Raw genomic sequence first — 27,565 nt, 5'->3', positions numbered from 1 at the left:
TATCGGATGAATCTCAATCATGTAAGGCAGCTCATGAGATCATTGTATTGAAGTACATGGGGGAGAGAATACCAACTAGCTACAGCTAGAACCCGTAGTCCATGGGGGAACTACTCACAGAGCATGATGGAGGCGATGGCGTTGATGGAGATGGCTTCCGGGGGCACTTCCCCGTCCCGGCAGGGTGCCGGAACAGAGACTTCTGTCCCCCGAATTGGAGTTTCGCGATGGCGGCGGCGCCCCTGGAGTCTTTCTGGAGTTTCGTCAAAAGGTGTCGCGTTTTTAGGTCGAAAGGGATTATATAGGCGAAGAGACGGAGTCGGAGGGGCCACGGGGCCTCCTCCCCATAGGCCGGCGCGGCCAGGGTGGAGCCCGCGCGGCCCCGTCGTGTGGGGCCCCCGGCTCGCCTCCGACTCTCCTTCGGTGTTCGGGGCCTTCCGGGAAAAATAAGATGTTTTGCGTTGATTTCGTCCAATTCCGAGAATATTGCCCGAACAGCCTTTCTGGAACCAAAAACAGCAGAAAACAGGAACTGGCACTTCGGCATCTCGTTAATAGGTTAGTTCAGGAAAATGCATAAAAACATTATAAAGTGCAAGCAAAACATGTAAGTATTGTCATAAAACAAGCATGGAACATCAGAAATTATAGGTACGTTGGAGACGTATCAGCATCCCCAAGCTTAGTTCCTGCTCGTCCTCGAGTAGGTAAACGATAAAAAGAATAATTTCTGTAGTGACATGCTACTTACATAACCTTGATCATACTATTACAAATCACATGAGATGAATGAAGTGACTCAAGGCAATAATCTATAGTTGCTAACAAATAGATAACATATAGCAAAACTTTTCATGAAGAGTACTTTCAAGACAAGCATCAAAAGCCTTGCACAAGAGTTAACTCATAAAGCAATAGATTCAAAGTAAAGGCATCGAAGCAACACAAAGGAAGATTTAAGTTTCAGCAGTTGCTTTCAACTTTCAACATGCATATCTCATGGATAATTGTCAACATAAAGTAATATAATAAGTGCAAATAAGCAAGTATGTAAGAATCAATGCACAGTTGACACAAGTGTTTGCTTCTAAGATGGAAGGAAGTAGGTAAACTGACTCAACATAAAGTAAAAGAATGGCCCTTCACAGAGGGAAGCATTGATTGCTATATTTGTGCTAGAGCTTTGGTTTTGAAAACATAAAGAGAGCATAAAAGTAAAGTTTTGAGAGGTGTTTGTTGTTGTCAACGAATGATAGTGGGCACTCTAACCCCCTTGCCAGACAAACCTTCAAAGAGCGGCTCTCATTTTATTTTTATTTTTGTGTGGCACTCCTTCCAACCTTTCTTTCACAAACCATGGCTAACCGAATCCTCGGGTGCCTGCCAACAATCTCATACCATGAAGGAGTGCCTTTTTATTTTAGTTTTATTATGATGACACTCCTCCCCACCTTTGCTTTCTCAAGCCATGGCTAACCGAATCCTTCGGGTGCCGTCCAACAATCACATACCATGGAGGAGTGTCTATTTTTGTTAATTTGGGACTGGGGAATCCCATTGCCAGCTCTTTTTTGCAAAGTTATTGGATAAGCGGATGAAGCCACAAGTCCATTGGTGAAAGTTGCCCAACAAGATTGAAAGATAAACACCACATACTTCCTCATGAGCTATTAAACATTGACACAAATCAGAGGTGATAAATTTTGAATTGTTTAAAGGTAGCACTCAAGCAATTTACTTTGGAATGGCGGAGAAATACCATGTAGTAGGTAGGTATGGTGGACACAAATGGCATAGTGGTTGGCTCAAGGTTTTGGATGCACGAGAAGCATTCCCTCTCAGTACAAGGCTTTGGGCTAGCAAGGTTGTTTGAAGCAAACACAAGTATGAACCGGTACAGCAAAACTTACATAAGAACATATTGCAAGCATTATAATACTCTACACTGTCTTCCTTGTTGCTCAAACACTTTTACCAAAAATATCTAGACCTTAAGAGAGACCAATCATGCAAACCAATTTCAACAAGCTCTACAGGTAGTTCTCCACTAATAGGTTTAAACTACATGAAAAAACTTAATCATGATCTACTTGAGAGCTCAAAACAATTGCCAAGTGTCAAATTATTCAAGACAATATGAGGCATTTTCTCGTTTCCAACCAAATTACCATAAGTGATGTAGCTTCCAACTTTTATCATTGAACATTAAAAGTAAAACGAAGAACAAGTGTTCATATGAAAAAGCGGAGCGTGTCTCTCTCCCAAACAAGGATTGCTAGGATCCAATCTTATTCAAACAAAAACAAAAATAAAAGCACATAGACGCTCCAAGTAAAGCACATATGATGTGACCGAATAAAAATATAGTTTCAATAGAAGAAACCTGATAAGTTGATGAAGAAGGGGATGCCTTGGGCATCCCCAAGCTTAGACGCTTGAGTCTTCTTGAAATATGCAGGGATGAACCACGGGGGCATCCCCAAGCTTAGACTTTTCACTCTTCTTGATCATATATCATCCTCCTCTCTTGACCCTTGAAAACTTCCTTCACACCAAACTTCTCATAAACTTCATTAGAGGGGTTAGTACTCAAAAAACTTGAATCCACCTTGGTCCTGTAGTGACACATTGCAAGAACTCAATAAAACATTAGCTACAGCTCTCCGTGTCTAGAAAGCCTTGCTTAAAGTCCGCAAGAGACAATGCAAAAAAACAGAGACAGAATCTACCAAAACAGAACAGCCAGTAAAGACGAATTTAAAAGAGTTACTTCCGTTGCTCAAATCAGAAAACTCAAAACTAACGAAAGTTGCGTACGTATCTGAGGACAACGCACGTAAACTGGCATAATTTTCTGAGTTACCTACAGAGAAAACAGCCCAGATTCGTGACAGATAGAAATCTGTTTCTGCGCAGAAATCCAAATCTAGTATCAACCTTCGATTAGAGGCCTCACTTGGCACAACATTGCAATAAAATAAACATAAGGAGAGGTTGCTACAGTAGTAACAACTTCCAAGACACAACAAAACAGTAGCAAAATAAACACATGGGTTATCTCCCAAGAAGTTCTTTCTTTATAGCCATTAAGATGGGCTCAGCAGTTTTAATGATGCACTCGCAAGAAATAAGAGTTGAAGCAAAAGAGAGCATCAAAAAGCAAATTCAAAACACATTTAAGTCTAACCCACTTCCTATGCATAGGAATCTTGTACACAAATAAATTCATAAAGAACCAAGTGACAAGCATAAGAAGATAAAACAAGAGTAACTTCAAAATTTTCAGCATATAGAGAGATGTTTTGGTACCATGCAAATTTCTACAACCATATTTTCCTCTCTCATAATAATTTTCAGTAGCTTCATGAACAAACTCAACAACATAACTATCACATACAGCATGCTTTTCATGATTCACAAACACATAATTTTTATCAAGCTCAGAAATAATAGGATTAAAACTTTCAAACTCACTTTTATCAGTAATATAACAAGATGATTGATCAATCTCAAAAGATATGGGACTCATAGATAAAGTCAAGAACTCTCCAATCCCATTTTCATTAGTAGTACAATTAATAGTATCAAGTAACATAGGACCATCATCTAGAGATTTATCATAAACATTTGCCAAGCAAAACTCTTTAGTACCATGCATTTCGACATCAGGAACAAACAAAGCATTATCATAAAATTTATCAAAGTAGCATGGATTATCATAGATAACAGTAGCATAATTATTCTCACCAGTTTTACTCATAGGTACTATTTCAAGAGAATCCACAGGAACATAACATTCATCCGCCTTTGGTAAGCATGGAGGACAATCAAATAGTGTAAGAGATAAAGAGTTACTATCATTAGAAGGTTGGCATGGGTAGCTAATCCATTCTTCCTCCTTTTGTTCATCACTCTCCTCTTCTTTTTCATCCAATGAGCTTTCAGGTTCATCAATCTCCTCTTTTTCATCCAATGAGCTTTCAGGTTCATCAATTTCTTCTTCCACGAGTTCCTGCAAATTGTGAGTGCATTCTTGTGCATTAATGAGTCTCTCTTTATAATCAATGATATAAGGATTATCAGTGTAACTTTCATTGCAAAAATTAAGGATAGAAGAGACATAATCTTTAAGGTCCTTACAAACAACACAAGTTTCATAATTTTTAACCATGAAGGATTCTATCTTAGAGGCTCCCATAAATATGACAAATTGTTCTACCTCTTCAAACCCAAAATGAATATAGCTATTCCGATTATAGTTCTTAATTAAAAATTCCTCACTAAAGCCACATTGAAATTTAAGATGTTTAGTGTCCTGTTGAGAGCAACAGTTTATATCATGGCGTTTAAGCAAGATTTTAGCAATTGTATTCAATTTTTCTATCACAGTACTCATCACTTTACCAGTTCTTGATTCTCTATAATTATTATAATATTCTATAAGCTCCAAGTAGGTTGTTGGTTCTCCCATAACAGCAGTTTTTAATTTTTAGGTTTTTCAATTTTTTATGGATTTTTGGGTATGTAAGAAAAGTAAAACAAGACAAAAAGAAACTAAGAAAAAGTAAACTAAGCAAAATAATACTAGACAGAAATAAACTAAGCACAAATAAACTAGACAAAAGTAAACTAAGCAAAACAAAATAAAATAAAACAGAGAGAGAGGTAGAGTGTACTCCCCAGGTGAACTTATGAGTAGAGCTACGCCTCCCCGGCAACGGCGCCGTGAAAACGAGTCTTGATAACCCACAAGTATAGGGGATCGCGGCAGTCTTCGAGGGAAGTAAAACCCAAATTTATTGATTCGACACAAGGGGAGGTAAAGAATACTTATAAGCCTTAACAACTGAGTTGTCAATTCAGCTGCACCTGGAAAAGCACTAATAACAGGGGTGATGTGAAAGCAGCGATAGTATGAGAGCAATAGTAACGAGTAACACAGCAGCAGTAATAGTAACACAGGAGCAATGGCACCAGAAAATAGTTGATACTACTTCCAATGTCATGTAGAAACGAGTATATGATGATGAAAGATGGACCGGGGTTCCCAGCTATCTACACTAGTGGCAACTCTCCAATAACAAGTGTTGGGTGAACAAATTACGATCGGGCAATTGATAGGATTGAAATAGCATTAAGACAGAATATCAAGATTATTAATCATGTCGGCATGTTTTCCATATATAGTCATACGTGCTCGCAATGAGAAACTTGTACAACATCTTTTGTCCTACCAGCCGGTGGCAGCCGGGCCTCAAGGTAATCTACTGGAAATTAAGGTACTCCTTTTAATAGAGCACCGGAGCAAAGCATTAACACTCCGTGAAAACATGTGATCCTCATATCTAAGCCTTCCCCTCCAATTGTCCCAATTTCTGTCACTTTGGGGCCTTTGGTTCCGTACATAGACATGTGCAAACAACTTGTAGATACAATCTAAGCAATAAGTATAGAGCTTAAATCTAAGATCATGCCACTCGGGCCCTAGTGACAAGCATTAAACACAACAAGATTGCAGCAACAATAACTTCATAAACTTTGTAGATAGACAATCATAACGTAACAATCCATCGGATCCCGACAAACACAACACCAATTACATCAGATGAATCTCAATCATGTAAGGCAGCTCATGAGATCATTGTATTGAAGTACATGGGGGAGAGAATACCAACTAGCTACAGCTAGAACCCGTAGTCCATGGGGGAACTACTCACGGAGCATGATGGAGGCGATGGCGTTGATGGAGATGGCTTCCGGGGCACTTCCCCGTCCCGGCAGGGTGCCGGAACGAGACTTCGTCCCCGAATTGGAGTTTCGCGATGGCGGCGGCGCCCCTGGAGTCTTTCTGGAGTTTCGTCAAAAGGTGTCGCGTTTTTAGGTTGAAAGGGCTTATATAGGCGAAGAGACGGAGTCGGAGGGGCCACGGGGCCTCCTCCCCATAGGCCGGCGCGGCCAGGGTGGAGCCCGCATGGCCCTGTCATGTGGGGCCCCCCTGGCTCGCCTCCGACTCTCCTTCGGTGTTCTGGGGCCTTCCGGGAAAAATAAGATGTTTTGCGTTGATTTCGTCCAATTCCGAGAATATTGCCCGAACAGCCTTTCTGGAACCAAAAACAGCAGAAAATGGGAACTGGCACTTCGGCATCTCGTTAATAGGTTAGTTCCGGAAAATGCATAAAAACATTATAAAGTGCAAGCAAAACATGTAAGTATTGTCATAAAACAAGCATGGAACATCAGAAATTATAGGTACGTTGGAGACGTATCAGCGCTCCCCAAGGTAACTTTTTATCAACTCTCTCTTTTTGTTTGACAACTTGTGCATAACTCTTTTATTGACATCCCTCTTTGCTTTATACAGGACCATCCAGCTATTGTCTCTCTTCCTCCCCTTCCTGAAGGTGGGGAAGTCGAAGAACGAGCCATTATCGATGATGATAACCAAGATGCTCCTGGCAATGATAGTGAACCCGCAGGTTCTCGAAAATCTGCGGGATCTTCTGAAAAGGAAGCTGAATCCGAGGGTACTACCTCGGCACACTCTCCTCCTCCTGCTGTTTCTCTTAAGAACAAAAGGAAGAGGACTGATGTCGAAGATTCTGGCACTTCCAAAGCCAAAGAAGCTGCTCCTTCATGTCGGAAGGTAGCTTTCGATCCATACCTGGAAGCCCTCGTCAGTTCGTAAGTCATTTTTTGTTTCTTATTGTTTTGCTACTTGAAGATCTTTGTCTATCTTGCTTCTTATCTTATCGCCATTTCATCGTAGTGATGACGAGGAAGAAATACCAGCTCTTGATGCGACTGCTCGAACGAGTACGTCGCATACTCTAGTTGTTTCTGAGGTGCACATTGAAGGAGAGGAATCTTCGCCTCCTCAACAAAACGGGCAAGCCCTACTCCTCCTGCAAGCCCTCTTGTCCCTTCGCCAAAAAGGGCGAGAGTTGAATCAATCACACAGCCTACCCTACAATTGGGTAGCTCCTCGACTCCTCTTCTGGATGATGTAAGTCCTTGAATACTTTCTGATGCTATCGATGTTTTCTCTGTTTACTTCTTTTTATTTTGTGCTATTGCACTTTTATTCCGTACCGATGCTTTCTTTCTCTATCTTTCTTTTAACAGCCTTTGATTAAGGAATTCATCCGTTTCGGTGCCCAATTTGTTGGGTACCGTGATTATGCCAGCAAAACTGAAGGTAATTTCTTGCTGCTTCTCTTTACCCTTGCCTTCTTACTCCTTTGTTGTCGATGTTTTTAACTAAATTTAACTTTCTTGGTAGAAAAACTGGCGGAGGCCAACGAGCGTGCCAACACACTTGCTCAAAAATTAGAGCAAAGTGAAGAGGCTCGTAAAAAGGCCGAATCAGATGCTAGTCAAGCTAGGGCAGAAGCTGACAAGGCCAAGGCCGACGCTGCTGGTGTCGAAGATCTTAAGAAGAAGCTTCATGATGCCGAGACTTCGCTGAGCGAGCATATAGCCGCACAATCTGCTCGCGAGGAAGCGATTATTAAACGCCTAAGGTCACAAAACCGTCGCTTTGTCAGTAAGTATCTGAACCACTTCGCATTCTTTGGACCTTCTTTCCTGCACTCGTTTGTTGATCAATAAATTTTTGTCTTGACAGGTAAAACATCTCAGGAATTTGAACTTGAAGATCCCGACAATGATCCTCTTCTCGACGCCCTTTTGTTCCTTGAGTTTCATGGAACAGAAGCACGCGAGGGCATTGAGCAAGTAAAGCAGGACTGTCGCGACTCTTCCCCTACTTCTTTCCGAAGAAAGAGGAACCCGCAACTTTCCTTGCTCATGCCAAGTGCTTTAATCCACCAGAAGATCTTGGACTGAAGGTGCGCCAAGAAAATATAAAGGTCGCTGTTGAAAGCACTGTCGCCCTTGTTGCCGACAGCCAGCAAAACATCGACTAGACTAAAGTTGGCGACACGCAGGAGATGGAGACCACGAAGTGGCGATCACTGATCAGGGCTGCGAAGCCCAACACAAAGAAGGTCCTCGCTTATCTTGGATTCGCGCCTACTCCTGCTCCTAGCTCGTCCAAGCCGGAGGTCTAGTAGAATGCCTTATCTTTTTCTGTTTTTTATTTTCCTGTTCCTTCTGAAATTGTCGCCACAGTAGCTTTGGCGGCAACTATCGTAGTAATTCTTTTGAAGACTACATCTGTAATATCTATGTAAATGTCCCGAAAATCAATGGAATTCTATTTTGCGTGATCATTGATACTGAAATTTTCTTTTCCAGTTGATATTTGATAACTACTCCGCGGGTCCTCATCTTGCCGATACCTTTCTTGCTTCCTCCTTCTCGAAGAAAACACTTGTCGCTGATGACCTTGTCGAAGGTTCTTCGAGTAGACACTCCCCACAAGATTTGCAAGAACTTCGCCAACAACTTCAATCCATCAAAAAGCAAACTCTTGCGATGATGGAGCAATCTCGCAAAGCATCCGAAAGGGAAAAGATTGCTCTTCAACAAGCTAAAGAAGCCATAACTGCCAAGGAAGCTGCTATTTCAGAAGCTGAAAAAGCAAATACTCGAGAAAATTTTATGCTTGATTTGATGATTGAAGCCAGTGCAGATATGTCAGGTATGCTCTTGCAAACCGAAATTCCCGTTTTCTCGCTACTTCCTTGTTCAAGATTCTTATGTTGTCACCAATCCAGGCTCTTTTATCGACGCTGCTGCTGAAGATGAAAGGGTGAATGCGAGGACAAATCTTCTCGTCAACCTTTCCCTTGACCATGGCTCTTTATTCTGGGCCACTCCCGAGCGGACCCGACAAATTGTTAGGTTTCAAGACCGCGCCTGTCAAGTTCGCGAGTTCCTTGATTTCTGCACCAGGACACTGACTTTAGTTTACAAGACGCTATTTCCTCGGAACGAGGCACCCGACACTATTCTTGGATTGTTGGAAAAGTTTCAAGATGCTCCTCGTATCCATCACTTTGTAAGAGCGCAACTATCTGCAGGTGCCAGGTTTGCTATGATGATGATCAAAATCTGCTATCCCAAGTTTAATATGAGCCAAATTGTTACCAAGTGTTTAGCCAAGATGGCGAAGAGAAAAAGGGATGTCAGCAAAATTGATGATTATGTGACCCCTGTGGCAGAAGATATGATGGATGAACTTCTTCGGATGGACTCTGAATTCTTCGAAAGGGGTAGCTATGCTGAACATAGTACTCGCACTGCAAATACTGGACGGATGACCATAGATAATATATTGAGCCGGAATTGATTTTCTTTGTCTATTAACCTGTCGATTTTCTTCAAATATGGCGCCCTTTATTGTTGCAAACATATACTATATTGTACAGCTTAAAAATATTTCTATTTTTCTTCCTCAAGCCCCCGAGTGTTTCGGTGGTAAACCTCTTTGTTGTGTATGCGAGGCTGTAAACCAAGGCAACCAAATTTTTATTGAGGATACTATATTTGCGGGTATAAGCCCCCGAGTATTTTGTTCTTTTGCTGATTGCTATTTTGTATTTTCTTTCTATTTAGCGAGGTATTTGATACCAAGGCGAAATATTTCTTGCACATTGGGTTTATCTATGTTGTGTAAGTGCTGTAACTTCGAGGCGTAAGCCCCCGAGTATGTCGACGAAAAGATATGTATCTCATCACTATATTTTATTATATTGCAGCACCGCGAGCCCGCCTCATTAAAAACCTTTCCAGCCTCACTCGGTGCCCTGAAAAGGAAAAGAGTGCGTCTGAAAACTCGCGGGCGTTTCAGTACATTGTATTTTTACAAAGGAGGACTATATTTCGACTCTAGGCGTAGAAACGCCTGAGCTGCGCCACGTTCCAGGGGTTTTTCTCGGGAACCCCTGTCTTCTTGTCCTTGATCCTGTACGCTCCTCCTTCGATTACTTCCGTGACGACGTAAGGGCCCAGCCATGGTGACTCGAGCTTTTCAGTACTTTGCTGATTGAGCCGTAAGACCAGATCGCCGACCTGAAAAGATCTTGGCCGCAACCGTCGACTATGGTAGTTTTTCAGGTCCTGCTGGTACTTGGTGACTCTTGAGAGTACTTCATCTCGAGCTTCGTCGAGTGCGTCCATATCGTCCTCAAAAGCTCTTCTTGAAGTTTCTTCGTCATACTCTATCACTCTTGGGGAGTCATGCTCTATCTCGATCGGTAGTACTGCCTCAGCTCCGTGGACTAAAAAGAACGGAGTTTCTTGCGTCGCCGTATTTGGTGTTGTTTGAATACTCCACAAAACACTTGGCAATTCTTCTGGCCAGGTATGCCGAGCTTTTTCAAGCGGTCCTAGCAGGCACTTTTTAATACCATTACAGATGATACCATTGGCTTTCTCGACCTGGACGTTGGTTTGCGGGTGCCCAACTGACGCGAAGTGCAGTTTGATGCCTACTTCTGCGCAGTATGCCTTGAACTCCTTGGACGTGAAGTTACTGTCGTTGTTTGTGACGATGCTGTGAGGTACTCCAAACCGAAAAACGATGCTCTTCACAAATTTTATGGCTGACGCTGCATCTGGTGAATTTATCGGCTTTGCTTCTATCCACTTGGTAAATTTATCGACACCAACCAACATGTACTCGTATCCTCCTGGCGAAGCTTTGTGTAATTTGCCTACCATATCAAGTCCCCATTGGGCAAAAGGCCAGGACAATGGTATTGGCATCAGCTCTGCTGCTGGGGAGTGTGGTTTTGCGGTGAATCTTTGGCACGCGTCGCAGGTTCGTACTATCTCTTTTGCATCCTCGATTGCTGTCAACCAGTAAAATCCAGCCCGAAAAACCTTTGCTGCAATAGCTCGACTGCTCGCGTGGTGACCACATATTCCCTCGTGTACATCCTTTAAGATTATTCTTCCTTCTTCGGGTGTAACACACCTTTGCAGCACTCCCGAAATACTGCGCTTGTATAACTCCCCTTTGATCACTGTGAAGGCTTTGGATCGTCGAATAACTCGCCTTGCTTCAATTGGGTCGTCAGGTATTTCTTTTCGTAGGATATACGATATGTACGCTTGCATCCATGGGATTTCTACCATCATTACCAGCTCCTGATCCTCTTCTTCATCTCGAACTTCTTTGTGAGGCGCCGAAATTTTCTCCTCCTTCATCTTCTTCTGCACCTTTGTCTTTGTGGATCTCTCAGCTATTTCTTCCCAAAACACTCCTGGCGGGATTGGGAGGCACTGTGACCCGATGTTTGCGAGAACGTCGGCTTCATCATTGCTCAGCCTACTGATGTGATTTACTTCGCATCCATCGAACAACTTCTCAAGCTCGTTGTACACCTCCTTGTATGCCACCATGTTGTCATTGACTGCATCACATTGGTTCATAACTTGTTGTGCTACCAATTGTGAGTCGCCAAAGATTTTTAATCGGGTCGCGCCGCAGGCTTTTGCCATCTTCATCCCGTGTATAAGGGCTTCATATTCTGCTTCATTATTAGATGCGTTTGGGAACGTCATCCGTAGGACGTATTTCAATTTGTCGCCTTCAGGTGATATGAGTATCACCCCTACACCAGCTCCTTCTACTCTCTTGGATCCGTCGAAGTTCATGGTCCAGGTTCTCGACAAATCTGGGGGTCCTGTATTTTGTAATTCCATCCACTCTGCAATGAAGTCTGGCAAAATTTGCGACTTGATTGCCTTTCTTTTTTCATATGTGATGTCCCGAGGGGAAAGTTCTATTCCCCAAAGGGAGACACGCCCTGTAGCTTCTGGATTGTTTAGTATATTTGATAGAGGTGCTTCATTGACTACTATTATCGGGTGTGCTCGAAAAATAGTGGCGCAACTTTCTTGCTGTTGTAATTACTCCATATGCTAGCTTCACAGTGCGAGGGTACCGCTGTTTTGAGGGCGATAAAACTTCGCTGATGAAGTATACCGGCCTTTGTACTCCATGGAGTTTTCCTTCTTCCTCTCTTTCAACGACTAGCGCCGCGCTAACCACCTGAGGTGTGGCTGCGATGTATAGCAGGAGGGGTTCCTTCTCTTTTCGTGCCACTAAGATTGGTGGTGTCGAAATTGTGCGCTTTAAATCCTCGAAAGCTCGTTCTGCCTCCTCATTCCATTGGAATTTATCTCCTTGCTTGATTAGAGCGTAGAACGGTAACGCTTTTTCTCCCAATCTGGCGACGAATCTGCTTAAAGCTGCGACTCGCCCAGTTAGCTGTTGTACTTCCTTCAACTTTGTCGGCTTTCTCATTGTTACGATAGCTTGTATTTTTTCGGGATTTGCTTCAATCCCTCTTGCTGAAACAAGAAAACCAAGAAGTTCTCCTGCAGGGACGCCAAAGGAACACTTCGTTGGGTTCAATTTGAGACAGAACTTGTCGAGGTTGTCGAAGGTTTCCTTCAGATCTTCAATTAGCATTGTCCCCCTTTTTTGATGTTATGATGACATCGTCGATGTATACTTGTACGTTCTTCCCAATTTGTGTCGCCAAGCACTTCTGCATCATCCTCTGGTATGTTGCTCCCGCGTTTTTCAAACCAAAGGGCATTGTTTTATAACAAAATACTCCATAAGGTGTGATGAACGCTGTTTTGACCTCATCTTCTTCTTTTAATCTGATCTGGTTATAGCCAGAATATGCATCTAGGAAGGAAAGATGTTCGCATCCTGCCGTGGAGTCGATAATTTGATCGATCCTTGGGAGGGGAAAGTGATCCTTGGGGCAATGTTTATTGAGACACGTAAAATCGACGCACATGCGAAGAACTTTAGTGTTTTTCTTCGGTACCAACACTGGATTTGCTACCCATGTGGCCTCTGTATGCAGCTCCTTGATAAAACCAGCTTCTCTTAGTCGATCTATTTCCGACAGACATAGCTTTGCGGTTTGGCTCCAAAAACGCCGCAAAGGTTGTTTAATTGGTCTCGCTAATGGATCCAAGTTTAGGTGGTGCTCGGCAAGTTCCCCGGGTACTCCTGGCATGTCGACTGGACACCATGCGAAGATTTTCCAGTGCTCACGGAGGAACTCGACGAGCGCGCTTTCCTGTGCGAGGTCCATGTTTGCCGCAATGGACGTCGTCTTCTTTGGATCTGTCGGGTGAATCTGCACCTCTTTTGGAATCCTTTGCCGTGTTCAAGGTTGCCTCTTTATTAGGCCTCCCCACATCTGTTAGCACATCATAATCAGTCGTAAGCCTTGAATCCATGTATTCTGCTTGCATCCCGAAAGTTTCTGATAGTCGATGAAAATCCTTGTCACATTTATCGGCTAAAGCGAAACTTCCTTTGACTGTAATTGGTCCCTTAGGTCCAGGTAACCTCCACAAAAAATATGTATAATGTGGTACTGCCATAAACCTGGCATATGCTGGTCGTCCCAACAAGGCGTGATACTACGACGGGAAATCCACGACTTCAAATTCCAGCTTCTCGATCCTGTAGTTCTCTCGGGTCCCGAACTGAACGTCGAGATTGATCTTCCCCAGCGGATAACTTAGCTTCTCCGGTGTGATACCGTGGAATCGTGTGTCGGTCGGTTTCAGGTTTGCTAGGGATATATTCATCTTCCTTAGTGTATCTGCATACATAAGGTTTAAACTGCTGCCGCCATCTATGAATACTCGAGATACATCGAATCCTGCAATTACTCGTCTGGTAAGATCGATGCTTGACCGCCCTGGTCGAGGAACTTGCTGTGGATGATCAGCAATTTTGAAGCCAATATCTTGCCCTGATCATTTAAGGTACTCGATTGTTGGTGGTGGCATCTTCTCTGCCATAAACACCTGTCGCGAGATTACTTTCTGAGCTCTATTGGATGGCCTGCCTTTCTGAATCATCGAGACCGCTCCGTTAGAGTTAGGATCAACATAAGGCGGTGGAGCAGGTGTTGCCGCTATTCTGAGCTGATGTCGATTTTCGTCCGTAATCGCGGGAGGAGGTGGCAAGTGAATCTCACTCCTAGGTCCTTGAGGATTTCTGTGCGCTTCCTGAGCATTTGCATGCCCTGCCCACCTTAACATTGCCTGGAAATTTCGGCAATCCTTCTGCAAGTGTCCTGACTGTCTTTTTCCATTGTTGTCGAGAAAAAATGCATCTGACACGGCCCGTTCATCATCTCTTCAGGGGACACAAAATGTCTCTGGAACCTTGACCCGGTATTTTGCCTATTGTTTCGAGAGTCATCTCTATTGTCGCCTCGCTGTTCGTTGCTCCTCTGGTAATCATCTCTGTTGTTTCCTCCAGCGCTTGCTCGGAAGCCAGCCGAAATTTGCCCAGGAGCATCATAACTCGAGTACTGCCGAGGAAATCGTCGCCTACTTTGATAATTTCGGCCGCGGCCTGATGTCTACGGGTGCTTCTATTCTTGTAGACAGTGTTGGGCCTCCAAGAGCAGAGGTTTGTAGAACAGCAGCAAGTTTCCCTTAAGTGGATCACCCAAGGTTTATCGAACTCAGGGAGGAAGATGTCAAAGATATCCCTCTCATGCAACCCTGCAACCACAAAGCAAGAAGTCTCTTGTGTCCCCAACACACCTAATAGGTGCACTAGTTCGGCGAAGAGATAGTGAAATACAGGTGGTATGAATAAATATAAGCGGTAGCAACGGCACCGAGAAAAGTGCTTTGCCCAGGACTCGGCGTGTGGTTGATGGTGGTAATATTGCGGACGGTAGAGATGCGATAAAACAAGTAAACAAGCAGCGATAGCGATATTTAGGAACAAGGCCTAGGGATCATACTTTCACTAGTGGACACTCTCAACATTGATCACATAACAAAATAAATAGATAAATGCTAGACTCTACACTCTCTTGTTGGATGATGAACACCACTAACTGTGTAGGATTACACGAACCCTCAATGCCGGAGTTAACAAGCTCCACAATATTCGATGTTCATGTTTAAATAACCTTAGAGTGCATGACAGATCAACATAACCAAACCAAGTAATAACATAGCATGCACACTTGTCACCTTCACGCTACGAAAGGAGGCATAGATCACATCAATACCATCATAGCAATAGTTAACTTCATAATCTACAAGAGATCACAATCATAGCCTACGCCAAGTACTACACGATGCACACACTCGTCACCATTACACCGTGCGGGAGGAATAAACTACTTTAATAACATCACTAGAGTAGCACACGAGATAAATTGTGATACAAAACACATTGCAATCATAAAGAGATATAAATAAGCACTTCACTATGCCATTCATAACAGTGAATAAGTATTCTGTGAAATATAGCCTAAGAGACCCACACGGTGCACACACTGTCACCTTTACACACGTGGGACAAGGAGTCTTCGGAGATCACATAAGTAAAATCCACTTGACTAGCATAATGACATCTAGATTACAAGCATCATCATATGAATCTCAATCATGTAAGGCAGCTCATGAGATTATTGTATTGAAGTACATAGGAGAGAGATGAACCACATAGCTACCGGTACAGCCCTGAGCCTCGATGGAGAACTACTCCCTCCTCATGGGAGACAACAGCGTTGATGAAGATGGCGGTGGTGTCGATGGAGGAGCCTTCCGGGGGCACTTCCCCGTCCCGGCGGCGTGCCGGAACGAGAGACTCCTGTCCCCCGGATCTTGGCTTCGCGATGGCGGCGGCTCCGGAAGGTTTTCTCTGGTTTCGTCGAACGTAATAGGGTTTTCGCGACGGAGACCTTAAGTAGGCGGAAGGGCAGCCTCGGAGGGGTCACGGTGGGCACCACACGTCGAGGCCGCGCGGCCAGGGCTCGGGCCGCGCCGCCCTACTGTGTCGCTGCCTCGTGGCCCCACTTCCTTTCCCCTCGGTCCTCCGGAAGCTTCGTGGAAAAATAGGACCCCGTGCGTTGATTTCGTCCGATTCCGAGAATATTTCCTTACTAGGATTTACGAAACCAAAAACAGCGGAAAACAGGAGCCGGCACTTCGGCATCTCGTCAATAGGTTAGTTCCGGAAAACGCATAATAATGACATATAATGTGTATAAAACATGTGAGTATCATCATAAAAGTAGCATGGAACATAAGAAATTATCGATACGTCGGAGACGTATCACCAAGAAGCAGCCTTTCCCATGTCCATAACCGCGGACACGGCTATTCGAATAGATTTACACTCTGCAGAGGTTGTACACTTTCCCCACAAGATCCGGATACTTATCGTGTGGGCATCATCCCTGCATAACAACATATGCCACGACAAGTACCCGATCGTAGTTTTTCGTCTGCTCGCCTTAGCCTAAGACATGCCGCCTAGAGTTGTACCTCCCAACACCAGAGTCCGAGGGGTCGTTTACCCAGGAGTAGCAAATTCCCCGACCAGCTCGACCCTCTGGAATGCCGCGACCAACTGCGGGGCATTATTCAATGGGAGCTCATAGGTTGTACCCCTGCCATCTGTCCGAGACGGAAAGGCGTTCCCAAACCTCTTTGCTAGAAAACAATTTTCACAAATATTTTTCCAGGGCTCCCAACCTATAGTCCAATTTCCTTTTGAAAAGAGGCGACAAGTGTGATGAGGTGGTGAGCACCATCTTTCTTATACTAGTAAATGAGCACGTGCAACGCACGTTTCAATTCGTATAGATGCGGAGTACACGAAGTATGTATCATTACAAAACTATTACAATTCAAGCTCTACCTAACATGAGTAGAAAAGGTATGATCGCATTCAAAATCTAAGAACATCACACGGATAAATTATATATAACGCCTTCAGCCTTCTTCATTCCATATAACCATTTTTTCATTCAAATATTACTCTAATATAAACTACACCCTACTCAAAGGAAAATAAAAAAGAATATTTTTACAATAGCATGTATGTCTATTCCTAGCACGCCAATCAACCCAACTGATATTGCTCTCGATTGTGGTTCCTTCTATCATCACAAATCCCTATACTTACTCATTAGTGTCCTAACAAAAAGGATGTAAACTTCCTTAAAGAGTTCCTGTAAACAAAACAGAATACCCATTAATCAACTTCTAGCAAATAAGCATTAAAATAACATTACTGCCAAATAATTAATATATTGGACGGAGTATCTAAAATTAGCAACTACAAGATTGATCTTCTCACCAATTTAGAAAAACAGTAGTAACGACCCAGCTTATTTATATGATGCAACAATCTTTACTTAACACACCAATTAAGAATGGAATAAGCAAAGAGAAGTCAAGGCATCCACCAGATTCAAAAAGCCAGCCACTTCCTTTTAATTTATACAACGAACATAAATTGGAACTAAACAAATAAGTAAATCTCATCAATTTTCTAACTACAAATAGGGAGAAATGTATGAAATGTACAGAAAAATACAAAGAGGGATAGCAACCATGTGCAGAAGAGAAACAATTTCTGCTACATGTTGGTGTTTCCATAGTATCATATATATGTCAGATTATCATCATCAGGAAGACCAAAGGTCCGATCTTGTAGAAACACGTATCTAGCTATTATGCTTTCAGCAGGTCCTACAGATGCTTACTGTGAATACTATAATTTGTAAAAATAAGAGACAAACAAAAGTAACAGGCTGTACAAACCACACAGAAGATTATCTCGCCTCGACGGAGACGTAGATGATGTTCAGCTATGCAGCCACCATTATGAAGGGGAAACCGAGGCATCCCTATATGCTAGACATTAATTAAGGAATCTAAAGATCTCAAAAAACAACTAACAAAAAATGTGGATTAAAATAAATTTAAAATGAAAAAGATCTACTACAGTTCCATATGCATGGCTCCATGATTAAAATCTTCGCCTACATTACAAAGAAGGACTACCATATGATCCATTATAGATATTAGCACCACGAATTATAAAACATGAGTCTTCACTTTCTCCAAATAAACAATCACACAACCCTGTTAAGAGCAACAAACAAGAACCTGTTATACTACACAGTTATAGGGAATTTTATCTCCTATAGTAATAAAAAAAATACCCTGCTAAGTTGTACGTCAACTATAAATAAAATAAGAATTCTCATAGTATTACAATAAAATTACTGTTAAGAAAGAAATACAGACAATTAGCAGGCCAAAAAATACCAACCTTCTGTGCTGCGAGACAATTAAGAAAGAATAATATGGGGACCATCAGAAGTTCTATAGTTTGGGTGTGCACCTCTTATTTTTACCTCAGATTGTTTTCATTAAAGAAGCAAGAAGTTTCTACCAGAAGTGGTACTGAAAACTGCTCTAGATGTTCAGCAAACTGCAATACTGCAATTATTCATATCAATCTGCAATCACATTGGCTGCCTGCTCTCTTCTCTTGTGACCCCAATTTCGAATATTGCAACATCTTCTAGTATCTACATTATTGCAGAAATGATGTTAAATCTGACAAAATATCCACCCCAAAGGAAATAGGAAAATTCTTTTGTGCCATGTAGGCACATACTGAAAATAGTAATGATGATGAGTAGTAAACAATTAGTAGCAGCATGTATTAGACATTCAAAAGGATACAAAATTGAATGAATCGGAGGAACAATCTAGATGGATTTGTAGAACAAATCTTAGCACCTTAACAAGAAGAATAATTAATGTTGCTTAATTATACGGACAAGGCAAGTTTTAACTTTTAAAATTCTACATCTGAAACAGAGTAAAAGCACAAAAACAGGGAAATAAGCTAGATCTAATTCGATTCAGAAACCACGATCTAAATAAAATGCAAAAAGATGACCGCTAACTGTTGGCGTCCAAAATCAACATCAGTAAATAGAAATGTTAGGCTAGAAATGAAACAAGTGGCAACACAAAAATCACGCAAGTTTTGAGATATTAGCTACTTACTAAAAGGGGATATGCTTGTTCACAGCCAATTCTAATAGCAAAAAAGCTAGACCGATAGATTGGTTCTGCATTTTAGCAAAAAAAGAAGAGGAAATACATGCCCTACAGAAGTCAAGTGCCTCCTGCAGAATAGATCAATTCCATAAAATCATTCACTATGGTAGTAAACCAAACAATTCCACTTAACGTTTTTTATTTAGGAAAATAATTCATGGTCAATCAATCATATTTTGGCTTCATGCCTTCCACATTTAGATCAAGTTCTCAATTGAATTACACCGTTTTCAGAGGGATACAAACCACGTAGCTATTGTTAGCCTAGAAACACATGAGAGGTGTGCTAGGCGCTCTAGACTTACACGTTTCATCCATTCGCCAGGGCATATGTGAATCTGGTCCGCTCCATCTGAAATCCAAGAATAGTGACTTAGCTGCAGCCATGAGGTCACCATGGTATGAACTCAAAACAAACAAGCTTAGCGATTGTATTTTTTGATGTATGATTTACCGTGCTCATGTAATTCTATTAATGAACACAAATAGTAAAAGAGTTTCCCTTTCCCGATCCGAGTCCACTTCATGTGGGTACTTGCAGAAGAATTCCACTATCAAATATATTGACTTTGTATGAACCAACCTTACACCAGAAGGCTTTACCTGAAGTGTAGTTTTTTTTTTTATAGTAATGAACTATCATCCTAGATAGCATATGAATGGTGCAAAAATTGATATACGATTGATGATTTGGTACCAAAAAACATGTTTTTCTGAGTGTTCCAGAATTATATCCCCACCAGCTCCCATGAAATATAATGCACCTGCATTACATATAATTAGATTCTACAAAAGGAAAAAAAAAAAAGCCAACACAGTTTTTTTTTTTTTGTTACAACCATAGGAAGACTACGCCAACAGTTACAAAAGCTATAGTTGACCCTTTAAAATAATTAAGGCCAAAGTTGAGTCGAAAATACGATACCACCAGATCTTGACTGAGATTTTTTAACAAGCATAACGAATTGACCTAAAGTATCATTTGTAGTGCCCATAAAATAGATTAAGTTCACCTAGCAAGATTGTATTAAGAGATATAATAGATGCCCCCCAACGGGGGCCTCACAGAGCATCCACGCACGCCACCAGACGAGCAAGGGCTGGCCGGTTGCGTCGTCCCGTTTCGAGCCAGCGATTGGGCCACATGTGACAGCAGTATTGGTTCAAGGTAGCAAAAGAGAAAAAGGATCGAGGAGAGAAAAGCTAGCCACCACACAAACCTTATCTTCTCTGCGGCCGCCCCTGTCCCTTCTCTCTCCGTTCGTCGCCTCGTCCACCCAGCCGTCCCCGTCGAGCTCCACCTCCTCCCCGTCGAGATCCACCTCCTCCCCGTCGCCGCCTCGCGCGCCGTCCATATTTTCCACCAAGTCGCATAGAAGGTGCAGCTCCCACGGTCAAACCCTAGCCGCCGCCCAATCCCCTCACGTGCTACTCCCCTGCCCAATCCCCTTCCTCCTCCTGCCACCATCCTTCTCCTCCTTCACCTCTCGTCCCTGACCTTCTCGTCTCCGACCTCGCAGCTCCCATGGCCGTCGTTGGAGGAGCGGCTGGTGGCCGGCGGGAGCTGCATCCCGTGCCGCCACCGGATGAGCGGTTGGTGGCCGACGGGAGCAGTCCATCGCCGCCGCTAGAGGAGTGGCTGCTGGCCGGCCGGCGCAGCGCAGCCACACCGACGACGCCCGTCGTGCCATCCCCAGAGGAGCAGCTGGTGGAGCTCAGCCCGTCCTACCCCTCTCCGATTTGTTTTGCTAGACCGCCTAGCCTCCTCCACCTCTTCATCGTCACCAAGGACGCCGGCCAGCAACAGAACAATGGCCCTCCTCTTGCTGGAGAAACAATTATACAGAAGATTAGGCCCTAATATTGATGGTCTCCAGGTAATAATCTGAATTTTAGTCGAGGTTTCTCACGAGGTTGCAGCACCAATAGTCTGAATATTCTTAGCCATGTACTTTTACCTCGTGAAGCTTGACTATATCTGTATTTTTTCTTGTTGGATGTTTCAGGGCTAGGGTTCTGTACTAAGGAGGAAATAAGACTAGGTTGCAACCAGTAGTTCCGAACGGCCGGAGGGCCTCGCCCCTGGTATGGGCACCTTGTTGTCGCGTCGTGCCTCTCCGCTGGGTATATGTATAATGAAGGTATGTGCAGCCTATTCAGCAGCTGTTCTTTTTCCACTTCAATTCAGATGTTATTAATAGTGATCTGACGAATTATCAGTTTCAATGTGTATTGTGCTATCGAAATAATGATAGACCAATGCAATGCTTGATTAATCCAGGTAGCACGAATTCTAAATAAGGAACTTTCTAACCGGACATCATGTTCATGCTCACTATAGGTGAAACTGTTCATGCACGTTATTAACATACAAATTCAACATAGTGTGGCTACAAAGTGGGAAGTTAGTTCTTCATAAAAATCTCATAGCTACAAAAACATACATGGGAGATAAGATATTTTCGCAGAGAAGAAAAGCACGTAGAAATCCTCTTCAGAGAATAATTGTTTTCCAGCAAGCTGACTTTTGGTTATTCATTGCAGATCTGCATACTCCTTTAACTCTTATATTGACTCTCAGTTTGTGCATGAATGATGAATCCGTAATGTGCCTTCTCTTTGCTAATGAATTGCAGGCACTTACACTATTATTTGCTTGAATTTTGTTACAGAGCTAAAGGGTTCTTCAGTTTGCAGTAGGCTGTAGCCTTCATAACTACAGGCAAAGGCAGCTGAGTCCGGAACCAAGAATGACAGCCTAGGCGGCTTGTTTATACGGTATGTTATCTATTTTTCATCTATTGTCTGTAATATTTTCATTTTCTAGAAGATCGGCACATTAGTTCTTGATAACAGTTAGGATTCAGGTGGGCCAAGATTTTGCATGTGACATCCTGAACGCGTTCTCATGGTTTGATTTCCTTTTGTTTAGATTTTTGTAGTGCTTTTTCTTCAATATATATGATTCTTGCCATTAAATTAGTTCATCCTTTACTTTGAAGGCATGTTGTTTGTGTTTGCATATTCAATCTGATGAAGCTGCACTTCAATCTACAGATATCAATTTAGCTTTGTCAAAGTGGCAAATGAAAGTTACTAATGAAATATAGTACATGACCTTACTCTTACACATGTTAGTATGGTCTATTAACTAAAGGCTAGCCGAAACAGTAGCCATGAAGCCCTATTTGATTGGTATTTCTTACATGGTTACATAGTCATGCTATTTTAACTGTTTGGATTGCGTTTCAGCTATTTTCATTTTTTGCAATTGTAAGTATTCACGTGTATATTTTCATCTTCTTGCTGCAATAGCTGATGTACATGATGCTCTTGAAATTATTCCCACGTGTGATATTTACTGATTGATCATGTTTCAGATGTTTCCCTTATTGCACCTTGGTTGGGCGGTGAGGTTGAGGTGTTGTGCGGCAGGGTAACCAACCAAGGCCTATTGTGTCCGCTGTCCCTGCATTGATGCCACATCCACCCTAGCTATCATGTCGTCGTAGTTGAGGTCTTCCAAAGATGAAACCATACTGGATAATAAAGTTTATGAATCGGGTAAGCGACATCCCCTATTAGGGTTATTTCTATATGATCACATTGAAGCCATTACTACCTTCTGCTGCTCTAGGGGGTTGCTTTCTACCAATGCTTGTTTTTTCTATTTCATAAATCTGCTAATAGGCGATAAAAATAATGTTGGTTTGTAGAGCCTACTTTTTCGTTCAACATAGTTTAATTGCACTCTCAGTTTCCTATGTTGAAAGCTATTGGAACATACCCCTTAATTATCTATGATGTATTGTGAGCCAGTCCCTTTAAATTGTCTGGTTTCTTTTCTTGAGGTTCGACCAATATATCTATGCTTACTTCCTTTTTACTTGTCGAGTAGATGTGGTCAAAAGATTTATCTATTATTTCAGGTACAACTCCCATGGGAAGGCAGCGGCAATGCCTTATAATTTTTTAGGTTCCTAATGGAATGTTATCTTTTCCTTGATTCTGCAATCCTCAAAGAAATTACACGAATTCTGTGAGTGCCCTAGCATCGACTATATAGCATCACCTCTTCTGTGTCTTGCATTTTTTCTGAAGTTTCTTTGTTTGAAAAAAGAGTATCTATTTTTTATTTCTTAAAGAAGTGTCTACATGCATTTTCTATCTAGCAAACCACACATATCTTTTGTACTTGGTTGCAGCTTAGAATGTAAATAGGTTGCTGTAGCTATTTATGCACTGGAAAAATAGTGAATCCCTTTATGGTTGCTGCATATATATACCAGGTTAATGTCCAGGTCCAGTCATTTTTTGTTTCTGAAAAATAAAATGCTCCTACTTTAGGACTTAAGGTGTATTTGCAATGATGTATTCTTAAAATCAGGACTGTATGCTGTTGTTTGTTACTGTAATTGTCTATTTGTATTCTGATGTACTTACGCGTATAGGCCGGAAAGAAAGCAATGAGGTATGTTTGAGAGAAAAATTGAGTAGGGATACAGTCGTAATATGGAGATATTTCATGTTCAGCAAGTCTGTTCTTGATCTCCGTGAGGGAAAGCTGACAATTGTAGCACGTGCGAATGAGGCTATTCCTACTTGTATAGATATTCTGGATGCTCTCTTGGTTCACATTAAGGGTGATCCAATCTCGGCCATTGTCTCTTTGGTTTATATAGATTTTGTCAACTATCAAGATTCTATGTATATATTTTGGCACCTACAAATGATTTGACTGAATAGATCAACACCAATGTCTTACACATGGTATCTACCGAAGTCAGACCAGCAGACCCAGAGATCTCATGATAGACCATATTTTTCACATGCGGAGGTTAGGGTCTGCCCCTGTCACTTATTGATAGTCATGGATAACACAAACGGATAGGAAAATGACGTAGCTGAAGTATAAAAGGCCATTTAGTTTTTTGCAGTCGACTCAATCCTAGGAATATGAACCACCTCTCTTATGTTATGCACGATCTCGCGACCCATTATCAGGGCGATCTATTACAATAAAACGTGCCATTGCCTGAACCAGCATACATGTTTTTTTTCTTTTCGAAAACAGACGTACTTCTATTTCTAAGAATTATTATGGGAACATCCTTTTTTGAGAAACAATCTGTCGCTTAGGAAATTAGGGACAATTGCATTCAGAACTTCTGGAGGGTAAAGCAAATCGTCCTTTTGAATGAAGCCATAAGCATAGTTTAATCAGAACCTATTATGTTTTAGTTTATTTATATTATATCTTCTACAATTCTTTAATTGCGTGCCCCCCAGTATGTATAACTTATTTTTTTTTGTATATCATGTCCATTACACGTCTGTCAGCCCACATCCGTCTTTTGCGAAAAGCATGTTGTGTCAGCCTTTTGAGCACCAGACAGTTATTCAGTCTGATCCGTCTCTGGTGGCTTATTTTATGTATACTGCCTATTAAGCTACTATTATGTTACCCATCACCCATGCACGTTTTCTTACTTTGTCAGTTACGCCTGCTATTGTGTATATATGGTCTGTTTTGTTATGTTTTGCCTAATGCTCTCATTTCTTTTCATGATCAGATGGTGACCTATCCATTGAGTGAGCTCACCCTGGGCTGGCTGTAGCATCACTGTGGAGGAACCGATGATGGTCCCATAAAATACACTGACATAGTGTTTCAGGACAAACAGGTATTCAGCCTGATCTTTGGATGTCTGGATGTTTAAGTTCTTGCGTATTGAGTTCACTAATTTGTTCTTAGATGATGTTTTTGCGTGAATTTTTTCATGTGGCTTCAGAACTATTTAGAGTTCTGGTATTCGGAGGATATTTCTTGTGACATCGAACCACAATAGCCTGGAAACATACTAATAGTTTTCCTCTTGTGTTTTTAGAACTCTGGGACTAGACTAAACTTTTTTTTTGACAAATCACCCACTCATCTTATAATATATCATTGATCGGTGGATTTAGTAGGAAAGGATGATCAAGATATGGAAATTTTCTGCATGACATGAAGCAATAGAATTAATGCCTTCTATAAACATATCTGAACTGTCGACCTCATTGTTCCATATGTATTTTCCCATATGTTCTCCCTATGTTTTGAGTGATTAGTTGTGATACTTCAAGAAGTAGGCTTTTATCAATTTGATTTCCCAACCCTGCAGTACCAAGGGCTCTCTTTGTTTGGCTGGTTCTTTCTTGATCATATCTTTTCACTTTATTGTAATGTATGGTAAACTGCTAAGCTCCCTAATTTGGCCATGCCTAAAGTGTGTTATTATCGTATTGCCAAGGTTTTTACATGACCGGGCCAATGATAAATTATGAGTTAATAAAACATGAGTTCTGACGTGATGCTTGAAAATACTTACAGGTGTGGTATATGGTGTCTAAAGAGAGCCCCAGAGTCGCCCGAGCCAGGGAAAGGTTCACGAGAGACATGCTGCTTTGGCTTGAGCACAACACAAGGTCTGATTGAGTTCAAGTGTGAGAGCAGCAGTAAAAATAATTGGGTTCGTGGTGTACAAAATCTGCCCCAGCAGGTTGATGTAACTGATCAGGTAGGACACCAGCTAGAAACACTAAAACTCAATACATGAATACAACATGGCAGTATCAAGAATGGATTTCCATTCCAGTTTGAGGCTTGAGTTTAATAGAGATATGGGTTTGTAATCATTTACCCCTGTAGGAGAACTATTTTTTAGATTAATGTTATTAGATAATTATTTATACTGCCCAAGATAACTTTTCCTTCCGAAAATTGCTGCAGTAAATTATAGAACTGAGGAGCCACAATATCCCAACAAGTCTTAGGAAAACAACAGTTAAAGCCATCAGGACTTGGAGCTTTGTCACTAGGTATTTTCTTAACAATATTATCAATTTTCTCTTCAGAGAAAGGACTAGATATATTTTCAAGGCCAGGAATAGAATTGAATAGATTGTGTAAATCAAATTTCATTTGGTGTAGATCAGTGACTTCTAATCTTTGGTTACAATCTTGAAATAGAGCAAGTGCGTTTCCATCATGATCTTGCAAAATAGACCTGCCAGCGAAAAATTTAGTATGTTCATCTCCATATTCTTTCCGTTTCTCTGAGCATCTTTTTTCCAATATTGTTGCTTGTAGGAATGCAGCCTTGATATATTCGATTTTGAAAATTTGTTGAAGTTCCATTCCCGGAGTGTGAGGATTCTTTATTGCTCTAATTCATCAACTGAGCAAGCACCATTTGACATTTTCAACAAATAAAGATAGCTGAGACAAGTACTTGTTCCATTCTTTCAATGCAGTTCTTACATTATTCAGTTTAGTATTCAGAATAATTGTTGGATTGTTGCTCTAACAGGTATTTTCCAAGCATTACTTACTGTTTCTTCAAATCCTAGATGTTGACCCAAATATTCTCAATCTGAAATGCCTTACTTCTGGGGATTTTTTTGTTTCGTGCCAGATTCAGTGCCAAAGAAAGAAATATTTACATGGGACTGGTTAGCTAACCTGACTGTAATTTAGAAATGCCGAGAGCTTAGCCACGCAACGAAAAGGGCAGGGTTGTGATCTAAAATAATTAACTGGTTATACAATTTATTTCTTATGGTTGTTTCAAAACCTATTTATTCATATGATAGGGTCCTCACTAGGAGGCATAAAAGGCAAGCATATGATCGCCTCAAGGCACTCGTGATACTAGACCACTTCTAAACCATGGCAATACATGTTGCTCAAGTATATGTCAAGAGTCAATTTTCTCTTCAGGCTGCTAGCAATGGATGCAAAATTAAAATACCTGTGGATATACAAATTTTATATCATTCCAAGTGAAACCTCAATTGCTTATAATTACTAGATTTCAAAGCATACAATTATCAGCGGATACATAGAATGTGAGAAGAGACAATATCGTGTGATCCTCTCTCTGACCACCCATGGTTCCTCTCTTCATGGTTGTCATCGTCCTAGACCCTAGGTGAGTTGTTACAATTATTTATTTCTTATAATCCAGGTGAAGGTTCATCTTACTTTTAATCAAGATTTTGATCAACCTTAATTTTTTGGTCTTTTGTAGAGATTGAGCCAGTCTTAGAATCTACCATCTTCAATCAAGGCATTCGTGAGAGTAATTATGGGAAGTTGCAAACACTTGGTTGGGAAAGGAATAGCCGAACTGATAAAACGGTAGGACTTGACCGCTTAACCTCTTGATTTTCCTGATAGTGGAAAAATATGTTTATCTCTCTTTTTGGCTGACACAGTATTTTAGGTATACATTCACTAGCTACAATGATATCTCCGAAGTAGATGTAGATAGAACATGGGAGAAGGATCTTGATGGCATTGCTCTTGTGGATTTCATTAACTCGATTTAACGTCAAATTATTCCTTCAGTAGATGGCTCAGGTTATGTGGATTTTCTTTCTGAACTTCTGTTGCTCTTGACATATCTCCATGAGTGTTTGCTACTATAATATATACCTCGGTTTTCCTGGTTGTATATAAATATTCCTACTTTGTTTTTACTCTCGTGTGCTTTATCCTAAAGATCATCATATCGACTTCATTTTCTGAAATCGAAGAAATGGATTATCATATTCCATCTAACTTATAGCAGTGTTATACAAAGTGTGCATCGACATAAATTTCACGGGATCGTGCGCCAAGGCGCACATCTAAATCTAGTCCAGGGGTATATATGATGCCCCCCTGCGGAGC

At 41.5% G+C, this 27,565-nt stretch overlaps 1 long non-coding RNA gene across 7 annotated transcripts; it reads left to right on the top strand.

Annotated features, from left to right (window-relative positions):
* Positions 1-20,489: 20,489 nt before the first annotated feature.
* Positions 20,490-27,372, top strand: LOC124691198. Of its 7 annotated transcripts, none has more exons than XR_006998823.1 (12): positions 20,491-20,726; positions 20,856-20,990; positions 21,522-21,627; positions 22,230-22,413; positions 22,779-22,888; positions 24,423-24,533; positions 25,223-25,409; positions 25,622-25,710; positions 25,982-26,119; positions 26,202-26,822; positions 26,922-27,031; positions 27,117-27,372. It is a non-coding gene; the product is annotated as an uncharacterized LOC124691198 (long non-coding RNA). The 7 variants fall into 7 exon arrangements; XR_006998824.1 differs by having other exon boundaries at positions 20,493-20,726; positions 26,703-26,822; XR_006998822.1 differs by having other exon boundaries at positions 20,490-20,726; positions 20,856-20,867; positions 21,306-21,627; positions 25,982-26,822.
* Positions 27,373-27,565: the final 193 nt, after the last annotated feature.

This window comes from Lolium rigidum, chromosome 2, assembly GCF_022539505.1.
Source record: "Lolium rigidum isolate FL_2022 chromosome 2, APGP_CSIRO_Lrig_0.1, whole genome shotgun sequence".
In the NCBI taxonomy this organism is placed as follows: domain Eukaryota; kingdom Viridiplantae; phylum Streptophyta; class Magnoliopsida; order Poales; family Poaceae; genus Lolium; species Lolium rigidum.
The sequence above is the reverse complement of the archived record's forward strand: the minus strand, read 5'-3'. Positions and strand labels throughout refer to the sequence as shown.